Here is a 13910-nt window from a genome sequence, read left to right on the forward strand (position 1 = left end):
CTGCAAGTTCAGCAGCTCTGTGCTTTAACACACTCCACCACCGGGGGCTCCAAAATGAACCATAAATACAGTAGAGTCTCACTTATCCAACATCCGCTTATCCAACGTTCTGGATTATCCAATGCATTTTTGTAGTCAATGTTTTCAATACATCATGCTATTTTGGTGCTAAATTCGTAAATACAGTAATTACTACGTAGCATTACTGCCTATAGAACTACTTTTTCTGTCAAGTTTGTTGTATAACATGATGTTTTGGTGCTTAATTTGTAAAATCATAACCTAATTTGATGTCTAATAGGCTTCTCCTTAATCTCTCCTTATTATCCAACATATTCGCTTATCCAACGTTTTGCTGGCCCGTTCATGTTGGATAAGTGAGACTCTACTGCAGGGGTCCCCAAACTAAGGCCCGGGGGCCGGATGCGGCCCTCCAAGGTCATTTACCTGGCCCCCGCCCTCAGTTTTATAATATAATATTTTTATATCAGTTTTAATAATATAATATATTGTATATACATATAATATTGATAATAATCTTATGTTATACAATATAATACTAATAGTAATACCATATAATAATATTAATTATATGTTATATATTGCATATTATATAATAGTATAGTGGTATAGTTCAATATAGTAATATATAATGCTAATGTTGTGCAATGCTAATAATATAATATATTGTATGTACGTACAGCTGCTCTGTGTCCCCTTCGGGGTGAGAAGGGTGGGATATAAATGTAGTAAATAAATGCAGTAAATAAATAATTATTTTTAGACTTAGGTTCGGCCAAAGTCTGACATGACTTGAATGCACACAACAACAACAACAACAACAACAACAACAACAACAACAACAACAACAACAATCCTAATTAACTTGACTATCTCATTGGCCAGTAGCAGGCCCACACTTTCCATTGAAATCCTGATAGGTTTATGCTAGTTAAGATTGTTTTCATTTTTAAATATTGTATTGTTCTTTCGTTTTTGTTGTTGTTGTTGCATTACTAATAAGACGTGCAGTATGCATAGGAATTTATTTTGGTTTTTTTTTTCAAATGATAATTTGGCCCCTCCACAGTCTGAAGGATTGTGGACCGGCCCTCTGCTTAAAAAGTTTGGGGACCCCTGCTCTACTGTATACATAAACACTAAAATCAGTTATCTTCATATTATGGCCATGTTTGGCCATGTTCCAGAAGCATTCTCTTCTGATGTTTCACCCACATCTAAAGCAGGCATCCTCAGAGGTTGAGGGGTCTGTTTTAATTCTATTTTAAATCCGGACAGTGCAGTGTGAATGGTCCCCAGGAATAGGGTTGCCAGGGTTTCCAGCATTTCTGCTCCTGTGCATACACAAAATAACAGCAGGGAAGTTTCCTGGTGTGGAAGGTTATGGGGTGCAAGAAATTCCTTTTATAAAAATGTCCCCAGGCCACTGATGATGGCAGGATTTGTCCCAAGGAGAGCTAAAGTGGTCCAGCTCTTGCCCAGGCCAATCCCTGTGCTCTGTCTCTTTAAGAAGGCAGCGCAGAGAGAGAGAGAACCGCAAAGTACGCAGCTGCTGCTGCCTGGGCAGCCCTGTGCCCATCCCCTCCCATCAGCCCAGCCTCCTTTCCCACAAGGTTGCAGGGGAGCATCACCGGCTGAGCAATATGGAAGAAGACACTGGAGCAGGTGATGAGGATGGGGATGGGGATGGGGATGGAGGCATTGATCCCTCCCTTCTCCCCTCCATCCCCGGCTGGGATGCTGGGCTCTTTTCTCTCTCCTTTTAATCATATTTCCTCTTGTCTTCCTTGGCTTGGTGACAGGTCGCTGAAAAGAGACGCTGGCTGCTTCCGCAGTGGGGCTGCTGCACCCTCGGCCATTGGCCCAGAGCATCACCAAAGAGAGGAGAAAGCGGGCTTCTTCTTGGCATCATCCCTGCTGCCTGAGCTGTTCCAGGTGAGAAGGACCCAAGAGGAGGGGGAAAAATATCCTGCATCCCTCCTTGGAGGCAGCGATGCAGACTCTTTTGCACATAAATGAATCCAGGGCATCCGGCTCAAGGGTTAAATCGGCATGACTCATATGCCCTCCCTCCTTGACCCTCTTTGGCTTGCAAACTTAAAAGGTGAGGCATGGAAGCTGGACACATTGGCAAGAATAAATGTGCAAGAAGGTGGTTTTGGGTACATCAATGCACCTTGTATCCCTCCCTTTTTGGGGATCAGACACACCCGGCTGCCCAAACGCCTCTCTTTTCAGACAAGCCGGCTTCTCTCTCTGCCATTCTCTGCCAGGGAGTGGGCATCGTTGCCATCTTCCGACAGAAATTAGGCAGGCCCTGGAGGGTGTGGATGGCCTCTTTCCCTTGCCTCTCTGTTTTTCTCCCTCTACCAAGGTCATTGGTAGATATCCCTTATTTTTTGGTGAAACAAGACGGGCATAACATTGCCTGGTGTAGCATTTTGCATTAGTCTCCAGAATGCTCCATCTTGTGCAAAAGAGACTCCTTATTCAAGCTGGGCCTGCCTGGAGGCAAAGGGCTTTTCCCCAGGTCAAACCCCCTTCTGATCCATTATTGTTGTTCTTGTTGTTGCTGTTTTGCTGGAATGGACTATGAGAATTATGTATCTCAGCTTGCAACGGCTGATCCTTTGGGTTATTTCTTTAAATCATTGCTTAGAAATGTACTGTCTCCTAACTCCTTGTCTGAATGGAGCATATCAGCTTTCTTCCATATAATGCAACACAGCCTTTGCTATCCAGTGGGGTTTGGTTCCAGGGCCCCAGAGATGCTCAAGTCCCATTATATAGTGAAAAGGTATTTCTTATATAAAATGGCAAAATCAAGATTTGCTTTTGCGGTTGTTTCAAGTTGTTTGCAAAAAAAAAATATTTTCAAATCATTGGCAAGATCAAGGTTGGCTATTTCAAGCCGTGGGTGACTTACCATATATACTCGAGTATAAGCCAACCCGAATATAAGCCGAGACACCTGATTTTACCACAAAAACTTGGAAAACCTATTGACTCGAGTATAAGACGAGGGTGGGAAATGCAGCAGCTACGGGTCAAATTTAAAAATAAAAATAGATATTAATAAAATTGCATTATTTGAGGCATCAGTAGGTTAAATGTTTTTGAATATTTATATAAAACTTTAATTTAAGATAATAATAAGACTTAAATAAGATAAGACTGTCCAACTCTGAATACCTTTATACTCAAGTATAAGCCGACCTGAATAGAAGCCAGCCAGGACCCTCACTCGAGTATAAGCCGAGGGGAGCTTTTTCAGCCCTAAAAAAGGGCTGAAAAACTAGGCTTATACTCAAGTATATACAGTAATCTGTGGATGCAGAACCTGAGGATAAACAGAGCTGTCTGCAATCTGACTTTTTTTTTCAAGTTTTCAAACTTTATTGACTGAAAAAAACATATTTAACAGAAAATATGTTAAAATTTTTGTTTAAGAGACATTTTTCACATTAATATTTCATGTATTTTATAATGCAAAACAAAACTACAGTAAGTTATAGTTCCCACTTGGACATATCATGATACGTAAGATAGAGCTGTGTAAATTCAGAAGAGTATAGTGAAAGATTGAAAATTATAAGAATTGTTGTATGAATGTGTTGTCGAAGCCTTTCATGGCCAGAATCACTGGGTTGCTGTGAGTTTTCCTGGCTGTATGGCCATGTTCCAGAAGCATTCTCTCCTGACGTTTCACCCACATCTATGGCAGGCATCCTCAGAGGTTGTGAAATCTGGTAGAAACTAGGTCAGTGGGATTTATATATCTGTGGAATAATATCCAGGGTGGGAGAAAGAACTCTTATCTGTTCAAGAAATGATGAATATTGCAATTGGCTAGCTTGATTAGCATTGAAAAGCCTTGCAGCTTCAAAGCCTGGCTGCTTCCTGCCAGGGGGAATCCTTTGTTGGGAGGTGTTAGCTGGTCCTGATTGTTTCTTGTCTGGAATTCCCCAGTTTTCTGGGTGTTTTTCTTTATTTACTGTCCTGATTTTAATTTTAGAGTTTTTTAAATATTGGTAGCCAGATTTTGTTCATTTTCATGAACAAGCATATTATTTGAGAACACAGAAATGCTGGACCACTCTAACAACCATCATGGCAGACTACCCAGAGAAGCCAAGCATGAGGATAATTTCAACAGAAAAAAGGAAACTATGACATTTCACAGATATATAAACTCCACTTGCCTAGTTTCCAACAGACCTCACAACCTCTGACGATGCCTGCTATAGATGTGGGTGAAACGTCAGGAGAGAATGCTTCTGAAACATGGCCATACAGCCCAGAAAACTCACAACAACCAACTTGTGTATTAATTTCCAAGTTATAGGACTATATTTCATTACAATTAAAGCATCTGTATTGGTTAGTCCAGATGACTTGCCCAAGGCATTTTGTCAGTCAAATTATTTTGTCATGTGGATCAAAGTATCCAAGAATTATCCCTCACCCTTTCAGCCAGTAAAAATGACACAAAATTAAAGAACTGACAATAAGATAATCTAAAAACAATAATAACAAACAATAATCCAACCACTTTCTTTAGCCTCAAAGGAATGCAATTTGACTTGTGTAAACAATTGCAGGAAAACAGATTCCACCTAAACATTAGGATGACCTTCTCAAACTAAGAACTGTTTAACAGTCTGTGGAGTCTCCTTCTCTGGAGGTTTTTAAAACAGTGGCTGGATGGCCATCTGTTGGGAAGGCTTGGACTGGGTGTTCCTGTTTAGCACAATGGGGTTGGACTGGATGGCCCTGAGGGTCTCTTCCAACTTTGTGGTTCTATGGGTTGTTGTGTTTTTTCCAGGCTGCATGTCCATGTTCCAGAAGCATTCTCTTCTAACATTTCGCCCATATCTATGGCGGGCATCCTCAGAGGTTGTGAGGAAACTCTGAGGATGCCCGCCATAGATGTGGGCAAAACGTCAGGAGAGAATGCTTCTAGAACATGTCCATACAGCCCGGAAAACACACAGCAACCTTGTGATTCACAGCCATTTGTGGTTCTATCATTCTAACTCTGCATTGTCGGCACCACCTGTCCTAGACCTATAGAATCATGTCTATTGTAATTTTACAAGGTCTTCTCTGCCTCACCTAACTACAACTCCCCTGACTCCATAGTAAAGAGCCATACAAGTTAAAGTGGTGTCAAACATCATTCATACTACAGTATAGATACATACAACCAGAGATACCTCATGGGCTATTCATCAGAGCTGCTGGTTCATGTTTGGTTTGGTTTGGTTTCTCTCAGGAAATCCTAATGCAGTTCCATAGCACTGAGTTATGGCAACTCAAGGAGTTTTGTATACAGAATAAAACTGACACACTATGCCAGGATATACTGCATTCAGTCCAGATAAAGTTCCCCTGTTGCTCTTGTTTAATCCAGGGTGCATCTACACTGCAGAGTTAATGCAGTTTGACACCACTTTAACCGCTACGACTCAATGCTATAGAACAGGCTTGGGTAAATGTTGGCCTCCAGGTGTTTTAGACTTCAACTCCCACAATTCCTAACATTCTTTTTAAATAATTCTCCCATTGTAGTTCTCTGCATATACAGTAGAGTCTCACTTATCCAACACTCGCTTATCCGACGTTCTGAATTATACAATGCATTTTTGTAGTCAATGTTTTCAATACATCGTGATATTTTGGTGCTAAATTCGTAAATAGAGTAATTACTACATAGCATTACTGTGTATTGAACTACTTTTTCTGTCAAATTTGTGGTATAACATTATGTTTTGGTGCTTAATTTGTAAAATCATAACCTAATTTAATGTTTAATAGGCTTTTCCTTAATCTCTCCTTATTATCCAACATATTCGCTTATCCAACGTTCTGCCGGCCCGTTTATGTTGGATAAGCAAGACTCTACTGTAATAGGCATTTGTGCCAAGGGGATGTCATACCAGCACCCAATCTATCCATTAACTAATTTGTTTATAAAATTAATCGCTTATCCGCTGCCAAGGGCCATGAGCACAAAGCCCAACAATGAAATCCAGATGCAGCATTTGTTTCCATAATTCAGAAGAAAGCATTTGGGAGAAAATGGAATGGCCTCCATTCTTTGCTGCTATGTTGGTGATAAGGAAGCCCAGCCCAAAGGTTTGGGGCCACTGAGACCACTACAAGTCTAGCAATATATAGTTTCGTTTTCAACACCACCGAGTAGCCAAAACCAGTGATGATTGGATGGGGAGAAGCCTCGTCATGTAGATCTGCAAGACTCAGGGCAGTTAAGGATTAAAAGGTCACTTGACCTGGGCTTGATGCCACAAAAGAGAGCGAATAGCAACAAAGCTTGCATTGCATAAAGGTTAGTCCTTGTGAAATGGATCACCAACTTCCGCATTAAAAAAATATGCAGGAAATGGGCCCTGAATAAGCAGAATAAAGCAAGAGGGAAGATGCTATGACACACAAGGCTCGTGTGTTTACAAATGCCTGCTGTTGCAGGGCTAAGTCGTGTATCAGTTTGCACAGATATGAGGAATCCTATCAGCAGATGAAATGAGTGTTTTGCTTTTTCAAAGAGTTCCAGAGTTTGGGCCGTGTACCAATTCAGTGGGAGGAAAATGAAAAGCTGTAGTTTGGTGAGTGATTCCTTGGAAGGAAACTACACTGAACAAAACCAGTCTTGCATCTTTGTAAGGCTACATTGGGAACTTACAAATGCCTCCTTAGGCCCCTTCTACATTGCCATATAATCCAGATTATCAAAGGAGATAATCCCCATGTTCTGATTTGAACTGGATTATATACGTCTACACTGGCTATACTGTATATATTTGAATATAAGCCTAGTTTTTCAGCCCTTTTTTAGGGCTGAAAAAGCTCCCCTTGCCTTATACTCAAGTGAGGGTCCTGGCCGGCTTCTATTCAGGTCGGCTTATACTTGAATATATAGGTATTCAGAGTTGGATAGGCTTATCTTATTAAAGTCTTATTATCTTAAATTACGGTTTTATATTAATATTCAAAAACATTTCACCTACTGATGCCTAAAATAATGCAATTTTATTAATATCTACAGTAGAGTCTCACTTATCCAGGCTAAACTGGCCAGCAGAAGCTTGGATAAGCAAATATCTTGGATAATAAGGAGGGATTAAGGAAAAGCCTATTAAACAGCAAATTAGGTTATGATTTTACAAATTAAGTGCCAAAACATCATGTTACACAACAAATTTGTCAGAAAAAAGTAGTTCAATACGCAGTAATGTTATGTTGTAATTGCTGTATTTACGAATTTAGCACCAAGATATCATGATATATTGAAAACATTGACTACAAAAATGGCTTGGATAATCCAGAAGCTTGGATAAGTGAGGCTTGGATAAGTGAGACTCTACTGTTTTTTATTTTTATTTTTGAATTTGACCCGTAGCTCGAGTCAATAAGTTTTCTGAGTTGTTGTGGTAAAATTAAGTGCCTCGGCTTATATTCGGGTCGATTTATACTCGAGTATATACAGTAATCCACTTCAAAGCAGATAATCTGGGTTTTATATGGCAGTGTAGAAGGGGCCTTAGATTTCCGATTTCAATAAGATGCATCCCTATCCATGCATATTCAGCTTCTCCTGTTCACATCTGAAAACATGGATTTTGTTTCGAAAAAGGCACCAAATCAAATACAATTGAAAAATTAGTTACAGATGGGAACACATTCTAGGAATCAAATATTATGTACAAAACTATTAAAATTTATCAAATCAGGGCTTGGAAAATTGCATCTTATAGCAAAGGATGCATATCTTCAGCACGATCCTTTTTCCAATTCCTGTAAAATTGTGTTCAGAAGGATTTGGTATCTTTTGGAAACAAGCACCACAAATGTAAACTGTACTACTGTTTTTAGATCTGGTTTCTAGTGAAGCCTTTTCCAGATTAGTGTAAAGACATATGAGTTTTGGCACCTCCTGGGATTTGTTGCGGCCTGGCAAGGGCCAGATGATTCTGATGAGGATGATGGGTTTCAAAATGATATGTCTGAGAGCATTCAGAGAGATTTGCAGGCAGGCCACTCTGAAACAGGTCGGCCTGACCCTGAACCAGCAGATGGTGTGCATACCAGGGAACGTGAAACTGAATTTTCCCTGGAGAGTAGGCCTTGGGGAGATGCAGAAGATGCAGAAGTCTCAAGGGAGTATAGATTAGATCTCAGGACTCAAGGCGTGAAAAGCAGGCAATTAAGACATTCCAAGAGAATTAGAGAAAAGAGTTTCAGGTCCAGATGTGGCAGGGATGATGCCATGAGTGCCTTGGTGGGTTTGATTCTCAACAATTCAGAGAAGACAGCTTTGCCTTTAGGAAACAGTCTTCTGTTCATGTTGACAAGTCTTTGGTTCTTGTAATACCAAGATTCTTATTTCATGTTAATGTTTATGCCTTTGCCTTTGTACCTTGGAAGAGTTTTGCCTGGATTAAGTTTCCCGTGTTCATGTTCCTGCATTTTACCTTGGATTATTGCTATACTCTTGGGTTTCTAGTTCCTGTGAGATTTTGCAAGTACCCACATTTCAGGAGAGGCGAAAGGAAACAGAGCAGAGATGTTGTTCAGCTAGAATAGCTGCCAGAAATGTAGCTGAGTAATTGGGAGCTGCCCTAGCAGCTGTGAGGGGACTCAGGGCTATAAAGCAGAAGCTGGTGCAGCCAGCTCTTGCTGGTAACAAACTGACTCTGATGCCTTCACTTCACTCTCCTTGTGCCTGCTTTGTGTCTGCATCTGGATTTATTGCTGTTTCTTTGTCTGAAGTAAGACTGCTGTTTGATTTGGGAGTTTACCAGAGACTGTGTTTGCCCTATGACTTCCTTGCTTCTTTTTGCATTATTCCACTGAATGTGCTGTACTTTATGTTTGCTGAAGTAAAGCAGATTTCATTTACTTACCACCGTGTTTTAAGGTTGTTCTTGAAAGACAAAACAGGATAGGTTTCTTGAACTTGCACTGGATCTTTCCCAAACAGTATTGTCAAAGCCAGGCATACTTTGGTGAGGACATCCTATGGTTTAAATTTTCTCTGTATGGATTTTCTTTTCCTTATAATGAAAAAACTGCAACTTCAGTGATGCACTATAATACTATAACTTCTTTTTAAAAATTCAAAAGAGGGAAAGGAATGGAAGAAAGGAGACTTTTGTTCTTAAACATCTCCAAATAGTCATAAGATGGTCATAGGATGATCTGAGACCACAGAAATGGGGTTCAGTGGCAGGTAGAGGTTTTCCATAATTGCTGTTGATGGAACTGCTCATATGTCAAGAAGAAGTGAGTGTGCAAAGAAGTAGGAAATGGGTTTAAAGATTGGATGATCTTGAACGAAAAGGGAGGGATCTGAAAGGGAAGGAAGAATGAGAGAGAAAAATAATTGATAGAGAGCTCCACTCTTTTCTAACTCCCTAACTGGCAGAGATGTCTTATTTGGAAATCACCTGCTATGCTTTTTGGCTTCAGGCTTGCAGCTTGATCATGAGTGGGGAAGCTCAGAAATCCCTGATTCAGCAAATCCCGATGCAAAAGTTCACGCTGGCAGCTGTGCGTGAGAGCAGGGCGGTCGGGTTACGTCTCACCAAGGAGGCCAACTTGCCCATTAAAAGAGAGCCCTGTTATGAAAACTTGGCCCCAAATTACTCTGTGCGAACTTGCCATCAGCTCCTACAATGTTGGCTTTGGTCGGGAATTGTATGCCATTGAATAGTCCATGGAATTGCTGTTCTGCTGACAAATGTGAATAAGTCTGGTGTGTACCAGTTAGGAAAAAAACCGAATGTTGTAGTCTTTGCTTTTTGCAGAGAAGCCCACAAAAGTGCCCGTCAGAGATGGAATGGCCAGTTATATTTAGAACTGGGTGATCTCTTCTATTTATGGAAATGGTTCGTAATGAAATCAGGGTGAGGTGGTGCCTATGTTTGCACCAAAAATCTAAAGTAGCATTTTTGATCATTCTGGCTTTGCAGTTACCATTCCAGACATAATATGTTTTGAAAGCTGAGCAGACTCATGCCTGGTTATACTTGGTTATACTGGGAGGATACCAGTAATATCAGGAACCTGCAGGTTGAGGGAAATCCTGCCTGGAAGTCGTTGCTACTGGTCCGAATTGGCAATATTAGGTGAGATGGACCAATGCTTTGAATCAATAGAAGATTTTTTTTCATACGCTTCTTTGAACTACCGTGGTAGTGCATCGACCCCAATCAATCCAATTCCTCCAAACAAGATGAGCTAAATTAAAAAGGTGCTTAGAGGAGATGGAAAAGATAATTGTTGCATCCTGGTTTGTTAATCTTAAACCAGAGTTTGAAGCTCAATTCTGGATCTGGGCTTCTTAAAGGAGTGACAGGCATCGATCTAGATTTGTATTTATTTATTTATTTACAGTATTTATATTTCGCCCTTCTCACCCCGAAGGGGACTCAGGGCGAATCACATTACACATATAAGGCAAACATTCAATGCCTTGACATAAAACAAAGACAAAGACAAACGCAGGCTTCTAGCTGGCCTCGAACTCATGACCTCTTGGTCAGAGTGATTGGTCTCAGCTGGCTGCAGCTGCCTGCTCACCAGCTTGCGCCACAGCCCAGGCCTGCCATAGAAAAATGTCACTTTCAGACAACCTAGGCATGGCATCACTTATTAGCACAACTACCGTCGCCAAGTTGGAAAGGATTTTAACACCGAGAAGTTAAAACTGATAGCCCTCTTTGCTGGATATCCCTGAGACTGTGGCCAGTGTCCCACTTCTTGCTGGCTTCCCTGTACTACTGTACTTTGGCCAAAAAAATCAGCCAAAAAAGTGTTCTTGAATTGACCAGAAGTGACTATGGCTTTTCCCTCCCATTATTTTGCTTTATTTATTTTATATTTGTATCCTACTTTCTTTCTCACAAGGAGACTCAAAGTAACTAATATTTGAAATAGTTTTTGAGCTGGGGAGTTATTTTAATGATATACTGTGCATTTCCTCAATTCAAAGTTGTATTTTTTCTTATATAAACAATTCTAAAATGAGGTGCATCTTAGAATCACAGGTATGTCTTATGTATTTTGGTTGGTGGGGGTGGTACTGAAATCTATGGCTTTTTACAACTAAAGAAATACGGTCGTTGCTTAATAATTGGGCTTTCAGCCATACTTACTCCACAGACATTTCCAGCCAAGATTCAACATTGCAGTCAATAGTGCATCAGTAACTAAGCTGCAGAGGCCCAAAGACACCCTGTTGTAGTGAACTGTGAAAATGCATAATAGTACCTGCCAGAGCATCCCAAATTCACAACAAGCACTGATACAGTTTAGGGCATGATGCCCAACAGTCACTCATGTAGGTACCATTGCACAATAGGCACTGGGCACCATTACATGGTAATGTCAAATCAGCCTTTTGTTGAATACAGATGCAATTGTTCAGATCTTTTCGCCACACAAATAATACCACTACTTATATGGATATGTCCCCCTACAGCAGTGGTTCTCAACCTGGGATACCCAGATGCCCCTGGCCCCCAACTCCCAGATTTGTACACAACATTCACTGAGGGTAGGTTTTTGGCTTGTGGAGTATATGCCCTAAAGCAAGCATGGGCAAACCTTGACCCTCCAGGTTTTTTGGACTTCAACTCCCACAATTCCTGGCCTCAGGCCCCTTCCTTTCCCCCCTCCCCAAGTTAATTTGGGTACAGAGTGTGTGGGAAAAGGAAAGGGCCTGACGCCAGGAATTGTGGGAGTTGAAGTCCAAAACACATGGAGGGGCCAAGTTTGCCCATGCCTGCCCTAAAGGCACCAACAGCCAAGCTCTTGATTGTCTGGAAACAACACTTAGTCTTTTGTTTTATATGGAACTGGACACTTGAGTTAATCAAAAACTCATCAGCATATCTGCGTCATTGTTTCCTCATGAACTGTGCTCTCGCAAGGAGCGTCTCTTCAGTGGATTGTTTTCTTGAATAGACCAACCCCTGGCTGCCATTTTTCCCACCTGTCTTATCTTGGAAGCTTAGCAAGGTCAGCCCTGGTTAGTACTTGGATGGGAGACCACTTAACGAGTGCCAATGCTGTAAGCTGTGTTTCAGAGCAAGGAAGTGGTAAAACGTGAGTAATCCTGTGGAATTCATAGGGGTTGGTGTAAGTCAACAAGCAACTTTTGGGATAAATTAATACAAAATGACAGGAAAGAAATCACTAAGATATACAAAATCTTGTTGGAGTGGTCTACTGAACCGGAAGTAGTAAAGAATTGCACGTTAAAATGGGCTAAGAACATTGGACGCCCAATTAAAATTGAAGAATGGGAAAAGATTTGGAAAATAAAAACAAAATATACGTACGCCTCTGATCTTCAGGAAAATTGGTTTAAGATGTTTCACAGGTGGTATATCACACACAAAAAATTAGGATTAATGTACAAAAATATTCAAAATAAATGCTGGAAATGTAAATCACGTGAGGGAGATTACTTCCATACATGGTGGACCTGTTCAGAAACAGTTAAATATTGGAAATACAGTAGAGTCTCACTTATCCAAGCTAAACGGGCTGGCAGAAGCTTGGATAAGCGAATATCTTGGATAATAAGGAGAGATTAAGGAAAAGCCTATTAAACATCAAATTAGGTTATGATTTTACAAATTAAGCACCAAAACATATTATACAACAAATTTGACAGAAAAAGTAGTTCAATACGCAGTAATATTATGTTGTAATTACTGTATTTATGAATTTAGCACCAAAATATCACGATATATTGAAAACATTGACTACAAAAGTGGCTTGGATAATCCAGAGGCTTGGATAAACGAGGCTTGGATAAGTGAGACTCTACTGTATATGCATGAAAAATCACAAAAAAAATCTAGAAAAAATATTTCCGATGAAACCGGAATTCTATCTTCTTGGATTAACAGATAGCATATCAACTTTTACCAAAAATGATGACATTTTATATATATCATCGGCCACAAGAATAACCTTTGCTCGACAATGGAAATCAGAAGAAATACCAGCGAAAGGCCTCTGGTCAGAGAAGCTCGATGAAATTTTTGATATAGACAGATTAACATATTTATTGAAAGAAAACAGAGGCAAAACAATAAAAAATACAGACTGGAATAGATACATTAGATATAGAAAACAAGCAAGGGAATAGAATTTATTTATTTATTTATTTATTTACAGCATTTATATTCCACCCTTCTCACCCCGAAGGGGACTCAGGGCGGATCACATTACACATATAGGCAAACATTCAATGCCTTTTAACATAGGACAAAGACAAACAAACATAGGCTCTGAGCGGGCCTCGAACTCATGACCTCCTGGTCAGAGTGATTCATTGCAGTGATTCATTGCAGCTGCTTTCCAGCCTGCACCACAGCCCGAGCCTAGATGGAATGAAAAGGAGGATCCTGGGAATCCAAACAAAATGGAGACCAACAAACAAGAAAAGCCAATATAAATATTTGAATATATCCATGAAGAGTAGAAAACGGAAGACAAAAACTTTTACCCCTTTCCCCTCCTTCTTCTTTCTTTATTTCTTTTTTCTTTCTCCTTCTCACCCTCCTTCCTTTCCCCATAAATTTCTCTATATCTTTACTTACTATTATCCTTTGTTCTTTTCTTTCTCCACTTCTTTTCTCTCCCTGTTTTCCCTTTGTCCCTATATATATCTTTTATGTAAAGTGTTTAAAATCTGAATAAAAATTATCAAAAACAAAAACAAGCAACTTGAAGGCACGTGCAAACGTAAGAACTGATCTCGGATCCTTGCCTTCAAAAACTGCTTGACAAACTCCTACAATATATAGGAAATGTGTCTTTTTTTGGACTGGCACTCCCAGATTCTGGGAGAA

The 13910-nt window shown here is 40.2% G+C and overlaps 1 protein-coding gene across 3 annotated transcripts in view; it reads left to right on the top strand.

Annotated features, from left to right (window-relative positions):
• The first annotated feature begins 1091 nt into the window (after nucleotides 1-1091).
• snph (syntaphilin) overlaps nucleotides 1092-13910 on the top strand; it is a 60011-nt gene continuing 47192 nt past the window's right edge. Inside the window, exons 1-2 of one of the 3 annotated variants that reach the window (XM_008118810.3) lie at nucleotides 1092-1686; nucleotides 1824-1956. The gene's annotated coding sequence lies outside the window, so the exon portion shown is untranslated. The remainder of the gene's footprint in view (nucleotides 1687-1823; nucleotides 1957-13910) is intronic. The other 2 variants (XM_008118812.3, XM_003226108.4) reach the window with 2 other exon arrangements.

This window comes from Anolis carolinensis, chromosome 4, assembly GCF_035594765.1.
Source record: "Anolis carolinensis isolate JA03-04 chromosome 4, rAnoCar3.1.pri, whole genome shotgun sequence".
NCBI lineage: Eukaryota > Metazoa > Chordata > Lepidosauria > Squamata > Dactyloidae > Anolis > Anolis carolinensis.